This window comes from Dermochelys coriacea, chromosome 10, assembly GCF_009764565.3.
Source record: "Dermochelys coriacea isolate rDerCor1 chromosome 10, rDerCor1.pri.v4, whole genome shotgun sequence".
In the NCBI taxonomy this organism is placed as follows: Eukaryota; Metazoa; Chordata; order Testudines; family Dermochelyidae; genus Dermochelys; species Dermochelys coriacea.
This window is the reverse complement of record NC_050077.1, coordinates 21,834,549-21,851,288: the sequence shown is the minus strand read 5'-3', so window position 1 is coordinate 21,851,288 and position 16,740 is coordinate 21,834,549. Positions and strand designations below refer to the sequence as shown.

At 39.2% G+C, this 16,740-nt stretch overlaps 1 long non-coding RNA gene across 2 annotated transcripts in view; it reads right to left on the bottom strand.

The window, feature by feature from the left end:
- Window positions 1-6,314: 6,314 nt before the first annotated feature.
- The window catches only part of LOC122456125, a 52,503-nt gene continuing 42,077 nt past the window's right edge, over window positions 6,315-16,740 (bottom strand). Inside the window, exon 3 of one of the 2 annotated variants that reach the window (XR_006274806.1) lies at window positions 6,315-6,566. This is a non-coding gene — a long non-coding RNA (uncharacterized LOC122456125). Of the gene's footprint in view, window positions 6,567-13,704; window positions 14,290-16,740 lie in introns of those variants that run through there. The other variant, XR_006274807.1, reaches the window with a different exon arrangement.

Here is a 16,740-nt window from a genome sequence, read left to right as displayed (position 1 = left end):
CGCTACACTCCCTCACCATTGTTATCTCCAGGAGTGCAAGTAGGGTGGAACGCTCTAGTATGCAGTACTGGCAAGAGATTTTTAGCGAGTATGGGATACCAGAAAGACTTGAGGAAGCTAGTGCCCCCCCCGCCTCTCCCTGGAGGAGGAGGTAGAGCTGCACTCTGCTAATTCTTTATATGGGTTTAACAGGCTTTGTTTAAGTTTGTTAGCATATGTATTATGCTGTTAAGTTGGTCAGAGCCCTGAAGAGGGGAGGAGTGGGGGGGATAGAAGGTGCTGAAGCAGTCTTATTCATTCATGCTCCAGCCTCTGGACTATGAACATATACTGATGGGAGCATTCTAACCAAGAGACTGAGGACGGTAATGTAATCTGGAGCCTTCATATTTCCTTGATCCTTTGCAAATGGATTTATGAGTTGGATATGGTACAAAGACTATTCTAGCCTCATTGATTGCTGATTTCTCCCATGTATTGGACAAAGATCAGGTGTCTGCTGACTTTTCACGAGTCAGCAGCCTTTGACACACATAAGCCCTTGCTTGAGTGGTTTTGTTCATTCCTCTCCAAATGTCAAAGCCTGTTTCCATTGAACACAATAGCAAAACTTCTTTTGATTTCAATGGGAACACGATTTGACCCCAAGAGATCAGAGAATGTGATTTTGATCAATTGCTTATCTGTCCAGAGACAGTTCTCATGTGTGTTCTGCAAACTTAAACAAAGCCTGTTAAACCCATATAAAGAATGAGCAGAGTACAGCTCTACCCCCTGCCCTCTGGGGCTAGCTTCCCCATGTCTTTCCGGTACCCTGTACCCACTAACAATCTTTTGCCGGTACTACGTACTGGAGCGTATCACCCTACTTGCACTCCTGGTCTTATACTATACCTCAAAACTATGTAAAAATTTGTGGAAGCATGATGATGATTCTTCAGTATGCTTATGACTGGATTGTAACTTTTAGCAATTTCCGCCATGTTTGGATGGGTTTATGCTTTCTCAGGTTGGATCGCTGCTGGGTTCCCCAAATGAACTTAGTTTAGAATCAATGTATGAGCCGTTGTCCTATTTTTAAAAATAGCATATATATTTTCACAGATTTTTTTTGTAATTAAAAGCTGTGCCAAGCTTACATTGGTCATCTATTGAATACATCTACTTATGTCTCTTCTGGGCTGCTACAGTAACAAGAAGTGTAGTTTTTGTAGCATCAAAATAATGGATTTGAAGTTGCTGTAAAATGCTTTCAATATATACCTGCTGTGAGGTTCCATGTTAGGAACTCATGAAGTAGATCCCACTTTTGTGCTGGGTTTTCTTGATATTTTTTAAATCAAGAATGCCATGTGGAAGCTGATAGTCTCTATACATCTCTTACTAAAACTGACCATTTCCTGGGGTCTGGTTATATTAACAAAAAGGGTGTTCCAAAATATTATGTAAAACCGAGCCTAAGCTTTTTCCACAGGCTTTGCTGCTGCTAGGATTCCCTTTCCCAGCCTAAACATTTGCTCTTTCCCTCAGGACCTGTCTGTTTCTTCCCTGAGGACCTGTCTGTCCTGTGCTCTTGCTTCCTCTGCCAGAGGTCTATTCCCATCTCCTGAATAATAAGTGTGAAGTGTAATGAGCCACACATGTCCCAACAAGTCAGAAGTTAACTTGCAGTTCTCCACAGCATTCCAACATTTCTGCCATCTGGGCAGTTTATACCTACTTGGAACCATGCATTGCTTTGGGAGATGAGTTAATGAAAGGAATATCTGACTATGTCCAACTTTAGCCATAGTAGACAGAGGCAGATTACTAATATTTGGCTTGAGTACTCTAAAGCAAAAAAACCTCTGCAGCTGTTGTAAACCTCTGCTGGATTCTAAACTGAAAAGCTGCAGAATTGTGATAAAACTTGCTCCCAAATCATGAAAATTATGACCTTCAACATCTCAGTACTTATTTTCATCCATCATTCTTGCTTCTATAGCTTATATGAGCTGCTAACTCAGTATAAAGACTGCACAGATGTACTCAGTCTCTTTTATCCCTTTAACAAAAAAATGACATTTATGGTAAACTACATTTGACCTCTGTCTGCATTTAAAGTGAAATGCAGCAGTAGCAGAAAGTACAGTGTCCATCACAGTTATGGATGGACTTCTGTCTTCCCATTCGTGCAAGGGGAATGAAGAGAAGTGATGGTTCATGAGATACTTTATTTCAAAAATTGCCGTTTTTGTGGAGAGAAACACACCTAAGGCTGTTTTGCAAGCTGTGGCAGGACTAGGACAGAATTTTAGGCAGGACACTGTAGCTTGCTTTATCTGCTCCTTATGGAGCTACTCCTATCTTCTACTCCATGGTTGTTCTCCCTTAGCAGTAAAACTAACACATTCCATTACACAAGTAGAGGATGGGTTTTGGGGAGTTTGGCATGGAAACTGCCACAGAATGGCATTCTTTCCTGCCAGGGTGCAGGAGGTGGTTGGTAGCAGGGCAACGACAGGCTAGGGCAGAGGGAGAAGTGAGGCTGTGGGATCTGTTGCTCTGTGAATCCTCCTTTCCTTGACCCTTGGGTAGGAGATGGCGGCTATGGCAGTTTCAGAGATAGAGTGATGGACAGAAAGCATCTCCACAGAAGAAGAATTCCTTTTCCACTTCCCTTATTTCCTGTTCAGGCTGGGTGCAGGCGCTAATCCTCAGGTGAAAGTCCTGTGTTACAGTTGATGGGCTGCTCAAAGAAGTCCTGTTGCTTTGGAATTTGCTACAGGAATGTATGCTGTCCCATCTGAGGCCCCAAAGTAGCTCTTCTCTGGCAAATCTTTCATCTGCAAAAAGCTATTCTTTTAAATTAACACCCACGAATGGTCTGTAAAGTTGAGGTGGCAGTAAGTTTGTGACTCTGATATTTTGTTTGTATATTGTTTTGAATGGAGCAGTGTTACATATGTGCCCCAGTGGTAGGACTTTCTTCAGAGCCTTTCTTAGCAGCCGTTTATGGAGCTCTTCTGCCAAATATATTTTTGATAAATGAATCCCTCTTCGTGCTAACTTTGAGCCATACCCCCCGGGTTAAACTTATGCAGGGGGCCAACACAAGGCCCATGTACCTCTTAAGCCTTCAAACTAGGCTTTGTGCTGGCTCTCTGCACAGGGAAAAATTTATCCATGAGGAACATCTTCAGACAAACCTTTAAAGCACTCACAAGTAATTTTATAGTGAGCTACTTTTACAGTCTTTCTTTAAATAAAATAAAATTGTTTTCCACTTCTCTCTGCCAGGAAATGTTCATGCCAAGAAAATGACTAAGCAACATTATTTTTTTTAATGTCTACTTCATTTTAATCATTATTTATGAGCTCACTTAGCCACTTCATCATTTTAGCCAGTATTAAGACCCAATAATGGAAAACAAGAGTGATGTACAACATGTATTAATTTTTAAGAAAAGATACTTCATTTCAATTCAGTTTGGTGCCTTCATCAATTCTCAATTAATAGAAGAATGTATTGTGTTACATCACTGTAAATCTTTTACAAATATCTTTTAGTCACAAACTGTGTTGCATGAAAATTGTTACTAAAGTATTATATTTAAAAGGATACTGCCTGTGTTTTCTGTAGGTTTTTTACTTACCATTTCTTATACGTAAAATCTTCACTAGTTTCTTTTCCATATGAATTTCCAGTTAACATTTTTTTAAAACGTTTGTAATGGGTTGAAACTGTCATGTCCCCTCCAGAAGTCATAGACCTTGAGCTGTTTTGCTGTCAGCTCTCAAAACCTTAGCAAGTCCTGCATAGTTCAGTACTTGGATGGGAGAATATTCCAAACATGATTCAGTAAGTGGCATTTTTCCTTTGAATTGGTACCAGACCAATGCCCAGCACAACTTTAATGGGTGTGGCATTCTTGCTAGAGTTGCTATCTTCCAAGTAAAATCTAAAATTGAAGTTCTGGCTATTTATGACTATAATGCATTCTAGCTTTTTTCTGCAATAATAGAACTGTTATGTCCAAAGCCTTGGCCATATCCCTAATTACTTCCTGCCTACCTAAGTTCCAACAGGTTCAGTTGAAAATGATATTTTCATTTTCTTTCCTCCAGTAAAATTGTGGTGTGCAGTGTTGCTATCCTCCATTGAACAGCTGATGTGTTCTACCCCAGAAATGGCTCCATGTTAGTGCTGTGTGAATTGATTCCTATATAATAAAATAAATAATAAATAATAATATTCACTATATAGCATTTTTACAAAAAAATAGTGAATGCTAACATCATTTTGCATTTGGAGAAGCGGAGAAAGAGAGTTAATTTACTTGCCCCATGTAATGCACTGGAAAGTCAAATCTCTGTTCATGTTGTAAGGGAGGACTTTTCCTCATCACATTTTTTTTCTGAGAGAGGGAATCTTTGCAAGAAATTATTGCAGAACCATCAGGGGGCGCTCAAAGTTATATACTGCTCTATACATTAAGACATTGCTCCTGCAAATATTAAGCACATTTTTAATTTCACTTCTGTTTAATTGTTTGCAGGATTGGGATATCTGTGTGCTGCATTAATAATGGTTAGACTATGGTTGAAATCTCCTGCCACTTTAAAAAAGTTTCAGGGTAAATCACATATGGGACCTAAACTACTGTGCAGTAATCATTTTAAGGTTCATATAAAATATTGAAGATATTCCAAACATTTTATGCATCTGGTTGAGAATAAACTTCTGTCTGTTAGTCCCATTGCTGGGGTGGCTAAGTACCATGATGGTTCAATACGTTTAATGTCAAGTATAGATTAAAGCTTTTCAGGACTTTATTTACACTTTTTTTGTACTAAAAAGAATCACAGCAGCACTGTTTAGAAAATAATACGCCAGATTTGCAGAATTTTTTTTAAACAGTGCCACACTTACTGTGCACATCTTTTTGAAATGTCCTTGGATGACGGCAGAATGCTATAGCTAAGACAAAAAGAGATGCTGGATACAGTAACACTTTCCTAATTGTATGAAAAGAGATAAAAACATTTACATTTTTCAGAAATGAAGGTGTATTATTCTTCTTTGTGAGCTGCATATTGCATTTTTAGTAATTATATTACTCCTGAGAGAATTCTGCACCAAAAAAATTAAGATTATGCGCACAATATTTTACAATTCTGCAAATTTTGTCAAATAACAGAATCACACTTTTTAATTATTTGTGACAAGTATTTTGAAATACATTACCAAAATAATTGAAAATGGTGTGATTATATTGTGATTGAGTTAGTGTTATTTTGACAAATAAAATGTGCAGTAACTCCCTGCAGTAATTTATGTCTCCCCCAGCTGCTTAAACAGACACACCCACGCTGCTGAGGAAGGGTGAGTGAGCATTGGTGCAGCTGCTCTTTGCTTCCCCACAGAAACTATTTTTCTGTGGGAAGCAAAGAGAATCTGAGGGGAGGGGCGTGTTTCTGCACACGCGCAATGGCGCAAAATTCCCTCAGGAATAGTTATATAGTGTATGTGTGTGTCTTTTATGCTTAGAGGTATCCCTTTCCATTATATATCTCCAGGGTTTATTAAAATGAAGCCCCTTAATTTGGAGGGTGAAAGTGAAAGGATTACTCACCAATAATCCTTTTGTTTTATTCTTCTCTCTTCCTAGCCTACCTAGCAACAGACTTGATGATTAGCTTTGACCCACAGATCAGGAAGTAGGAGACAAAAAAAAATCAAGTGTGATACTTAATCTCCAGTCTGTACCAATTCTTCCAGTTAAAGAGGTTTCCAGAGCAAGACTTGGAGATAAGAAAGTGAGGACAAGAAAGATACTGCTCCAAGCTACACTTGGGTGGTGTAAAGGATGGAAGAAGAAAGGACAAACAGGATCGCTAGTGAGTAATCTTTTGTTATCTATGCCTCTTCTCCCATTCTATCCTACAGGAGCTTTAATTAGTCCATGTAGCAGGCAGTAGAACCTAGAAAAGTCTGATATAGAAACACAAAAGCATACTGTTCTTCAGCCTTGTCTGTTTCTAATGCCCAGACCACCTAGAATCCTGACAGGAACTGCTCATCCCTATTCTGAAGAGATTTATGGGTCTTCTTTGGACTCCAAAAGGGAAGAATCTGTTTCTCTTTTCAGGTCTTTCAGCTCACCCTACACATCTTCCAATACCAGAACTAAAGACTAGGACCAGGTTCCCTACAGGGAAACTACATCTTGGGGTCCTCTACCCTGGATAACTCAGTCTATGTTATTGTTTCTCAGATGTGGCCACCGGTGGATTTTTTTGCGGCCATGACAGCCTTCAAAGCATGGGCAGAGATTGGTGCCCTGCATCACACAGCTCCTTGGGGTCTCCAGACAGCGACTCTGGAGACACATGGAGCCATGTGCACAATGCTGGAGGCAGCTCTTCTCAGTGGAGGCAGCTCTTCTCAGTGGAGGTGGTCACCGGGGCACTCCCCTGGGAAGCTTCCTCGCTCACGCCTGGCTGGGGCATGGGGAGGTTGGGACTCTGCAGGTGGGCAGTGAGTTCCTGACCCACCTTCCCAAGAGCAGGTTCTTGATGAAGGGCTGTGGGAGGCAGGGACAGAGAGACAGGTTTGTCAGAGTGACCACCAGCAAGAGTTAGTGGCCGCACTCAGGGGCCACCAAATTTTTTGTTGTGAGAACCCCTGGTCTATGCCATACCTTCTATGACCTTATTGGTCTTGAGCTGCCCTGAGAGACACTAGGCTTCTGTCTCATTCACTTTCTAGGAGGAAGTCTCCTCTTTCTTTAGCACAGTGGTCATCTCCTCAGCATCTTGCTACCATTCCTCAACCTGCTTTGCTGGACCTTATGCAGGAGGGAGAATTATTGGAGGAGTCACTAGACATTCCTTCCCACATTTCTTCATTTTCACCTGATGAAGTGTTTCTTCTGGAGTCAACATCCCCCACTCCTGAAAGGACTCAAAGTTTTCCAGGACCTCATGAGATATGTGGCTACCTCTTTAGGGGTCCAGACAGAGATTGTACAGGAGAATCTGCACATCCTTCTGGAACTTTTATACACTCTTGCTCCTCAAAGCATTGCATTTCCTATCCATGGAGCCTTGTTAGACCCATCAAAAGACTCTCTGACAAACCCTGGCTTTTATATCTCCTATGGCTAAGTGAGTGGACAAACAATACCAAGTGCCTCAAGGAAACTGTCTTTTTAGTTACCCACCAAGTTCCTGATTCCTGGGTGATCACAACTGCTAATAAGCAGTCTGATCAATACCCATCTAAGGCCACTCCCAAAGATAAGGAATTAAGAGATTAGATTTATATTGTTGTAAGGTTTATTCCACTGCCATACTTCAAATGAGAAATGCCAATTATCAGGCTCTTTTGTCTACATACAATTTTATTAATTTCTCTGCCATTTCTAAGTTTGCTGATAAGTTGCCAGTGGAATATAGGAACCAGTTTCTAGCTTAGGTTTCTGAGAGTCATTTTACAGCTTGTATATCTCTTCATGCAGCAATAGCTGCTACTCATAGAATATCAGGGTTGGAAGGGACCTCAGCAGGTCATCTAGTCCACCCCCCCTGCTCAAAGCAGGACAAATCCCCAGCTAAATCATCCCAGGCAAGGATGACTGACACTTCACATTCAATGGCCACTGAACTCTCCATGTTAATGGCTCCTCCACTAGGTTCAGTCCACTTCATCAGCTTTTCTGAGCACTATTCTAATAGCTTGTATCTGCAAGGCAGCTATGTCATCGTCCATGGCATACCTTTTCCACTCATTATGTCATCGCTCAAGCTTCTTGTGAGGATGCCAGATTTGGCAAGTCGGTGTTGCAATCTCTTTTCAGATGATCTGAAGTCCCTCCACTCATAAAGGAACTGCACTAGAATGTATATGTGCACAATCATTTGGAGGAGGAGATATCAGTTACTTATCTCTACTGTAACTGTTTTTCTTTGAGATGTGTTGTGCACATATATATTTCCTGACCCTCCCACATTCCCCATTATTTTGGATATCATATAAAGCAGTGCAAAAGAAAGGGAGATGGCGGCCACACTCCTTTTATGCCCTCACCTGAGAGCACATGCAGAGCACAAGCATGTGTGCCGCCTAGTGGTACTGCTGACAAAAGTCTCTGACTTGAGTGCACCTACAGTGGAATGTACATGTGCACAACATATCTCAAAGAATTACACTTACTCTGCAGGTAATTAAGGTTTTTTTTTTTAAATCACTTCCATTTTACAGAGGGGAAACTGAAACACAGAGGTTAAGTGGCTTGCCCAGTGTTACACAGGAAGTTTGTGGCAGAGCTATATTTGGCAATTCTGCTTAAAAAATGTTATGTTATAGAGAAAAGTCTTGCTCTCAATTTTGAAAAATTTCTTAAACCACAGTAATTTATCCAGTAGTTATTGACATATATCAGGCAGTTATGGTATGTCAGCATAAATATGGAAATAGTGTACTCCAGAGATATGTTAATATGATACCATTACCGTTTATCATAAAGGTACCCCTTCGCCCCCACGCAAAAAGAGTAAGGGGAATTTCTTTCTTATTGTCACAGATGAGATTTGAGTACCCTCATCAGAATGGTGACAAGACATTTTAAATATTAAAACTACATTATTTTATTTTCACTTACATTAGAAAATGGTAGTGTGGATGGAATAAAAGGAAACTGTTTGGAAGTCTAAACAAGATATTGTTTCTTGATGTAAACATTCCCTGCTTCATGCACCTTTTTACCTTTCTATTGGTTCTAATGTTACATTTTAACTTAGTTATAATTAAAATTCTACCTTTCCACATATGTAAAGGAATTCAAAGCTGCATAACCTGCATAAGAGGGAGAGGTATTTTCCTCCTACTCACATTGATGTTATAGTTTCATTTCTGTGCCAGGGGCTCACTTGTACATTTCTCACCACTAATGGGTGGTATGCATGTAATTTCTCATTCACTGTGATGACAAAGTATCTTTTTTGCTGACAAATGTCCAGCATATATTGTACAAACCTCTTTCTCTTACCAACTGGAGAGTTAAGGCAAAATTAATCTAGAATTATGTAATTAGATTTTGGTGTGAAATTTTTATTATTTCACTCATAGGTTTAAAGTTAAGAAAAAGGTCTTTGAATAGACATGACAAAAATAAGTGGAGGTTTATAAAATTTCCAATCTTTTAAAGGCAATGATGTAAAACAATGGTTCCAATCAACTAATAATCCAGTTCAGAATTTGACTCCATCCCAATGGATTATAAAGTCCAGTTCAGGATATCATTAGTGTTGATAGGCAGAACGTAAGAGGAGAGAGGGTACACATTGTATTATTAATGTTCATTGTGCTGCAGTACCTGAAAGTGCATTGTCTGTGACCCAAAGAGTTTTATAATTAAAATTTAGACATGAATTAAGCCAACAAGCAGTAGGGGAGGGGATGTGGTGAGGAAGGACAAAGGCTAAGTAGCAACTCCAACAGAGAGTGGCAGGAAGGTTTGATCCTTAGACTTTCAGGCCTGCAGCACAAACACTACCACTTGAGCTAACAGACTAACTCTGGCACTGTTAGCAGGTGGCTATCCCACTGTTAGCTGTGACTCTGGATCAGTCACAGATGACGAGGGAAGGAGGGCCATGTAACCCTCTGAACAGTGGGTCAGTTATAGTAATAAGATCCCATCAGCATCTTGATGGCTGAATTAAATGAAGACCACCCTCCAGTTGTGATGCACTTGCTTGTTGACATAATAAGACTTGAATAAGGCTTGCACTGGTTTCTGGTGGCTTCAAAGATATTCTGAAACCATTGGGGCTCCAGGAGGATGCTGGATCAAGGACTGCATTTTGAGTTAAATGTCTCTCCCTAACTGCAAAGGGACACTTCACACAGTTGGATTTGCAAAAGTAAGATTTTTGAATATAAATTTTTTAAGTAGGGGGTCTATGAAATGACTGCATCTGGTAAATGCCATATTATTCTGCTGAGAATGCATTTTAATGATATTAATGGGATGATGTTTATGAAAAGCACAGTACAATGCTGCTTAAATATTCTTCCAGTGTGATAATGGAAGTGGGTAGTGTACAAATGCTAGTAGAGAACACATTTTATTTATTTTAAATCTCAAAGATAGCAGAATAATCTCAAAGTGGTTTAAGTGATGGTGGCTGATAAGAAGCTTAGATACATCTTAAAATACTTCTTTAGAATGTTAAACAGACAGATTGGTTAAAATCCGGAATTCTAGCTGCTGGAGTTGAACTGTTAAGTAATGCTGATAACTGCTAGCACAGTAAATACAATTTTATACAAATTATGATACTTTGTACATCAATAGATCCTTGTAACGAATTTGTAATAACTTTTGTTTTTTTAAAAAACAAAAAGTTTTCTGGAAAGCAGCTGGCTGCTCTCTGGCAAACTCACAAAGGCAGCTGTCATCAGTACAGTCCCTGCTTGGGTTGCCACAAAGGACTGCATGGAATTTAGGGAAACTTAGAAGGAAACTTTAAATTTGCATATACTTTTACTCTGTTTTAAGTGTGTGATCTCTGCTATTTTCCTCTCAATCATGCATGAAACTACCTTGTTGCTGTCTGACTTAAATAGCAAATACAAGCACTGAGCACTTAAATCAGTTGTCTAGAACTGTTCATTCACCAACAGAATATACCCTGCAATTTGCCTGACTTGATGGTAGTTCAGAGAAGGATCATTTAGAGGAAAAAGGAAGCTCCAGAGACACAATGGCCATTCACCAGTCAGTTTTCACAATCCCTTTCCATATTGTTTTGTGCTGTATTGTACTGTATTGACCCATTTATTCCTTTTGGATTCCTGGGATGGCATGGCTTATGCACCACTCCTTGCTCAGGGCAGTGCATAGAGGCTTTATCTACAAAGCTTGTTGTAGTCCTGAATGTTTAATGTCAGATATTTAAGAATGGCCTGAAAATACCTGATCTACCTCTTTTCAGAAAATAGTTAGATCTTCTCTACTTACCGTATATTTTGGTTATAAAGGGAGGCTGCTTCTTTCAGTAGTCTCATCTCAACTTGAAGAGAAAAGAGAGAATTTTCACCCTTATGTTGATCAGTACTTTACCATATGAAAGCCACATTGATTTCAGTGGAACTACTTGCAAAGTAAGGTACTATTCAATGTGCATAACGCTGGCAGAATCTGCCCCTTGTATAGGAGTGACTCTCAAAAGTTGTAACTTAATACCTTTCTTTATACCTTCCTGATTTTTCTCTCAGGCCGGTTTGTTCTGTGGAAAGTCACAGGCTTGTGAAATCTGGGTTCTAGTTTCAACCTTGCCACAGACACACTGTGGGTACATCTTCACTGCAGGGTTCACTTGGGCTGTTACTTATGTGTTGCCCCTACCTGCCCTCCTGTCTCCCTCCCCGCACAATCATCTTACCCAGGTTTAGTGGTATTTTCAGCCCATGCCAGCTGATTTGTCTGAGGCTGTAGGCTAAAGTTCAGATGCTGGGCTGGTGACCTGCCACCTTGCAGTTAGGACACAGGCTAAATCAATCGAGTACCAATAGTCTGTCATTGTCTTGTCACAATTTCCCACATGTGGCCAGAAGGAAAGAAGGTTTTCCCACAATTCACTGGCAAAGAATCCTAGAGCAGTTTAGTTTACGGCAGCACAAAGAATTCCATGGCATTTGTCCCCAGAAGTCTTAGTGACACATACAGGGGAGTACCAGGGGAGTGCAGCACCAATAAGGACTCAGTAACTCAGGCATATCTTTGCAGTGTGGTTGCTCACACTTGAGCTAGGCTAACAAGGGTGTTCAGTCTGGATGCGGATGACCCGAGTTAACTCTGCAGTGAAGACAAACCCTGTGTGATCATGGGCCAATCTCTGAACATTTTCCTGCTCCATTTTCCTATCTAAAATGGGGACAATACTACTTCCTTATGTCAAGGGATGTTCACTGATGTTTATAAAGCTCTTTGTGATCCTCTGATGGATGGAATTATACTGTTCCTTTGATAAGAGGAAAGTTTTGAGTAGTTAGTTAAAATTCTTACAGTTTCCCTACTACCAAAGACAGCCAAACCTAGCACAGCTCCACACAGAGAATCCTCTTACTTAAACCAAGTATTAAAACACTTTTCATTGTTATGCTTAGTGAATCTCAATTTTGTTTTATGCTTCTTTCTGCTCGTGCACTGGCATAATTTGAAGAAGCAGCAACTTTAATGGGATTAAACCTATTGAGCAAAATAATATCTGTGGTGTTCATGGTAACAGCATGTCATTGCTCTTTTGTTCCTGTTCTTCTCTTCTTCTTCTTCAGAATCTGACCTATAATCAGTTTTCTTTTCATGCTTATCTACAGTATTATTACTTTATGCAAAGTCACATCATCTCTTTTCATCAGAGAGAAAATGTATAGTGTGAAGAATTACAAGAAAAGAGAATAATATATGCTTCTCTTGACATAACTGCTCTCCCCTCAGTCTCCACTCATGTTGATGATAATGACATTCCTAACCACCTTTTTTGTGGTCTCACTTTCCTGGATGCAATAATGTTTTTAAAATAAGTTGGTTCCTTCCAACCTGCAAAATGCCCCGAGTTCTGAGTTGGGATCTGCTAATGTTAACTTGTGAAACCCTTCAGAGTCCCATTGACTTGAATTATATTCCACAGGGGCCCAGGTTGCAATGTACCCATTGAAGGGGCGAGCTTATTGTGGAAATGCCTACTCGTTGTTTGCTTTTACTCACTTATTTAAGAGAAAAAAAGAGCATTGGAGGGGTCATCTTCCCATGTATGGTGGCCTGGGACCCATACTTTCCTGATAGGACAGACAGAGTCCATGCATCTTTGAACATGTCTGTGGAGGGTTTTTACTCCTGCCCAGTCATCTCATGTAGTGGTTTAATGTCTCATAGTTCTCCATAATCTCCACTATGCACTATGTCTTCCTTCCTTAGGACTCAAACTCCCTCATAAGGTCTCAACTAGCATTCTTCATTCCTAGATACACATTGCAAAGCAGAACTCTTTGCATCATCAGCCACCAGTATCTTATGTGAGGAAATCCCTGTGAATTTCTAGAGCACTGTTTCCTTGCCCTGCCATATCTTATGGAAAAGTCCTAGAATGTAATATAGAGAATGCTGAGCTTTCTATAGCAGGGATATGTTCTTTGCTAAGGTTTCAGAGTAGCAGCCGTGTTAGTCTGTATTCGCAAAAAGAAAAGGTGTACTTGTGGCACCTTAGAGACTAACACATTTATTAGAGCATAAGCTTTCGTGAGCTACAGCTCACTTCATCGGATGCATTTGGTGGAAAAAACAGAGGAGAGATTTATATACACACACACAGAGAACATGAAACAATGGGTTTACCATACACACTGTAAGGAGAGTGATCACTTAAGATAAGCCATCACCAGCAGGTTTTCCTCCTCCTCCTCCCCCCCCCCCCCCCCCCCGCTGCTGGTGATGGCTTATCTTAAGTGATCACTCTCCTTACAGTGTGTATGATAAACCCATTGTTTCATGTTCTCTGTGTGTGTGTATATAAATCTCTCCTCTGTTTTTTCCACCAAATGCATCCGATGAAGTGAGCTGTAGCTCACGAAAGCTTATGCTCTAATAAATTTGTTAGTCTCTAAGGTGCCACAAGTACTCCTTTTCTTTTTGCGTTCTTTGCTAAATACTACAGGTTTTTAAACTATAGGCCTCATCCCTAATACATTTTGTAGGACTTCTCCCATAAGGAGATCCTCTCTGAAACAGCAGTGAAGGCTTTTTCAGTGGTGAAGGGAGGCTGACTTGACTTCTTAATAGTATAGCCTGCTATGCTAGATGGAGCTGATATGATGTAATAATAGTCTGCTGATTTTCAGCCACCCCATCTGTTATTCATGTGACCAAAAATGAATACAAGTGAAATCCAAATAATCTACATTAGTACAAGTTATTTTCATGATTTTCATCAGCTAACATAAAGATGTCTCTGAATTGTATATTCTACTATTGCCTGGATTTATTTCTCTGTCTAAGATATGCAGTTTTTAACTGGGAAGGTAGGGAGGGAGAGAATCTTTACAACAGCAGAGAATTCGGAAGGGAAAAAAAGGAGGGGTAGGGAGAAATCAGTGCAGATGTAACTTGTTTCAATTATTCAGCATTCCCAGAGCTGTTTATTCTCTCGCTCCCAAGATGCTGTTTGTCTTCTGAACTCTGGGGAATCAGCTGATTTTAGTCTTGCCTTGGGTAAATGAAGGCTGAAGTCTAAGAGCAGCAACTACATTGGAAAACAAGTAGTAACAAAACAACTTGTTCCAGAATAATTATGTAAAATTTCTGCAACATTAGAAGCTAGGTTTTAATGGGGAGAAAATCCTGCTTATCTGTGAACATTAGCACTGATGTAAGATTGGTAGTTTGCATTAGTGAACGTCCTGTCACAAGGGTTAGTCCATTCTAATTGCAACATTTTTTCCATTTCTTTACCCTAGGGCAAACTTTAGTTTAATCTGGTAGCACTCCAGGGTGAAATAACTAGTGTTGTCAAACTTCCCACTGCTCTTCCTCTGCTGACTGGTGCCATGATGCTCAACTATTAATACTAACTAGGTCACTAAAGGAGAGGACTGTATAATCTGCCACTTAACAAAAAAAACAAAATTTTTATTTTATAAGAATTAGGAGAGCATATACAAAATAAACTGGTTGATATGTAGTTTTTACTATCAGTATAATGAGGATATTATGAAAAGCAAAGCTAAAGTCTGAAGTCCTTACTCATGGCCATATTTTGCCATTCATTTTCAAGCAGAACTACTACATGTGCTGGTGTATTAGTGTTTGCAGGATCAGGGCCTAAGAAATGACTCTCAGGGATTCAGGATTTGTTCCTGCGTATGTTAGATTTCAGAAAACCAGGAATCACTTTTCAGGCTAGTGTCTGTCATGTGACAGGGTATGCCAACGAGGAAAAAGTTAGATTACACAGGTCTTTGTGAAAAGGTGTTTTATAATGACATTTTCATTATCCCCTTACACTCAACCCTTATTTTGTAACCCATACTCAACTTGAATTCTGCAGTACTTACTCATAGGAATTGTCCTACTGAAGTGTAAGTGAAGGTTACAGATCAGTGCCCACTGTGAGCAATCACTTACAACTAATGATGAGCCCAAACCTTGGATCTGATCACAATCTGAAGTTCAGAATCAGTTCTGAATTTCCCAACTCAGTCCAACATTTCCTTGCAACACACAGACTGCATAATGTTACTACTTATTTCATTGTTTTCACAGCTACTGTTAATTTTGGTCACTCTCTATAGCACTATATACTGAAAAAGATGTTGCTTAACTCTGCTACTGTACCATAAAAGTTGGAGAAGTGAGGGAAGTAATCTAAAAGTCTGTTTTGGTTATAAGAACTCACACTAACTGTGACAGACAAGTTTCCAGTTCAGGTTTGGAGGTTGTGGGAGAGAAGTGAAAGTTCAAGCCTTTTTACCTAAACCAGTTTATCCATTCCTATTTTTCAAGTGGAAATCCTTTGAGAAACTGCAACATGTTCTTGTTTTTCCACTGAGGCTGGTTCATCTTATTTGGAACCAATTTGTTTTCAGTGGAACCCTCTATCTATCCTGATAAAATTTTCCACTGTGTTGATCTATGGAGTTGAAATGCTGATTTGATCAAATGTTATGAAAAAGTAATTTATCTCCCTGAAATAAAGGTCAAGTTCCTGCCAAATTTCATGAAAACAACTGTTCTTTAGCTAAAGAAAAAGCAGAAAAGGAAAATCTGAAACTAGTACAAATATTTAATCTTAAACACCTGGTCCAATTAGTTTGATTAAATGTGTCAGCCTTCCTTTTCAGATGGTGTGGTCATTCTCAACTAGTGAGTGTATGCTAATTTCAAATGTTTTGTTCTTTTGGTGGTTATTATTTTATTCATATACTGCCAAGAAAGGAAATAAAAGTTCCTACAAACCTAGTTTCTAGCCTGGAAAATTTAAATACAGTATATATAAAATATTTTTCACAGTTTTAAAACCTTGAAAATAAAGTTTCATACTAGGGCTATCAATTAATCACAGTTAACTCATGCAATTAACTCAAAAAATTAATTGTGATTAAAAAAATTACGAATAATCACAGTTTTAATCACACTGTTAAACAATAGAATACCAATTAAAATTTATTAAATATTTTGGATGTTTTTCTACATTTGCATATATATTGTATTCTGTGTGGTAATTGAAATCAAAGTGTATATTATTTTTGATTACAAATATTTGCACTGTAAAAATGATAAAAGAAATAGTATTTTTCAATTCACCTCAGACAAGTACCATAATGCAATCTCTTTGTCATGAAAGTATAAATTACAAATGTAGATTTTTTTGTTACCTAACTGCACTCAAAAACAAAACAATGTAAAACTTCAGAGCCCACAAGTCCACTCAGTCCTACTTCTTGTTCAGCCAATCGCTAAGACAAATAAGTTTGTTTACATTTACAGGAGATAATGCTGCCCTCTTCTTATTTACCATGTCACCAGCAAGCGAGAAGAGGCATTTGCATGGCACTTTTGTAGCTGGCATTGCAAGTTATTTATGTTCCAGCTATGCTAAACATTCATATGCCCCTTCATGCTTGGGCCACTATTCCAGAGGACATGCTTCCATGCTGATGACACTTGTTAAAAAAATAATGCGTTAATTAAATTT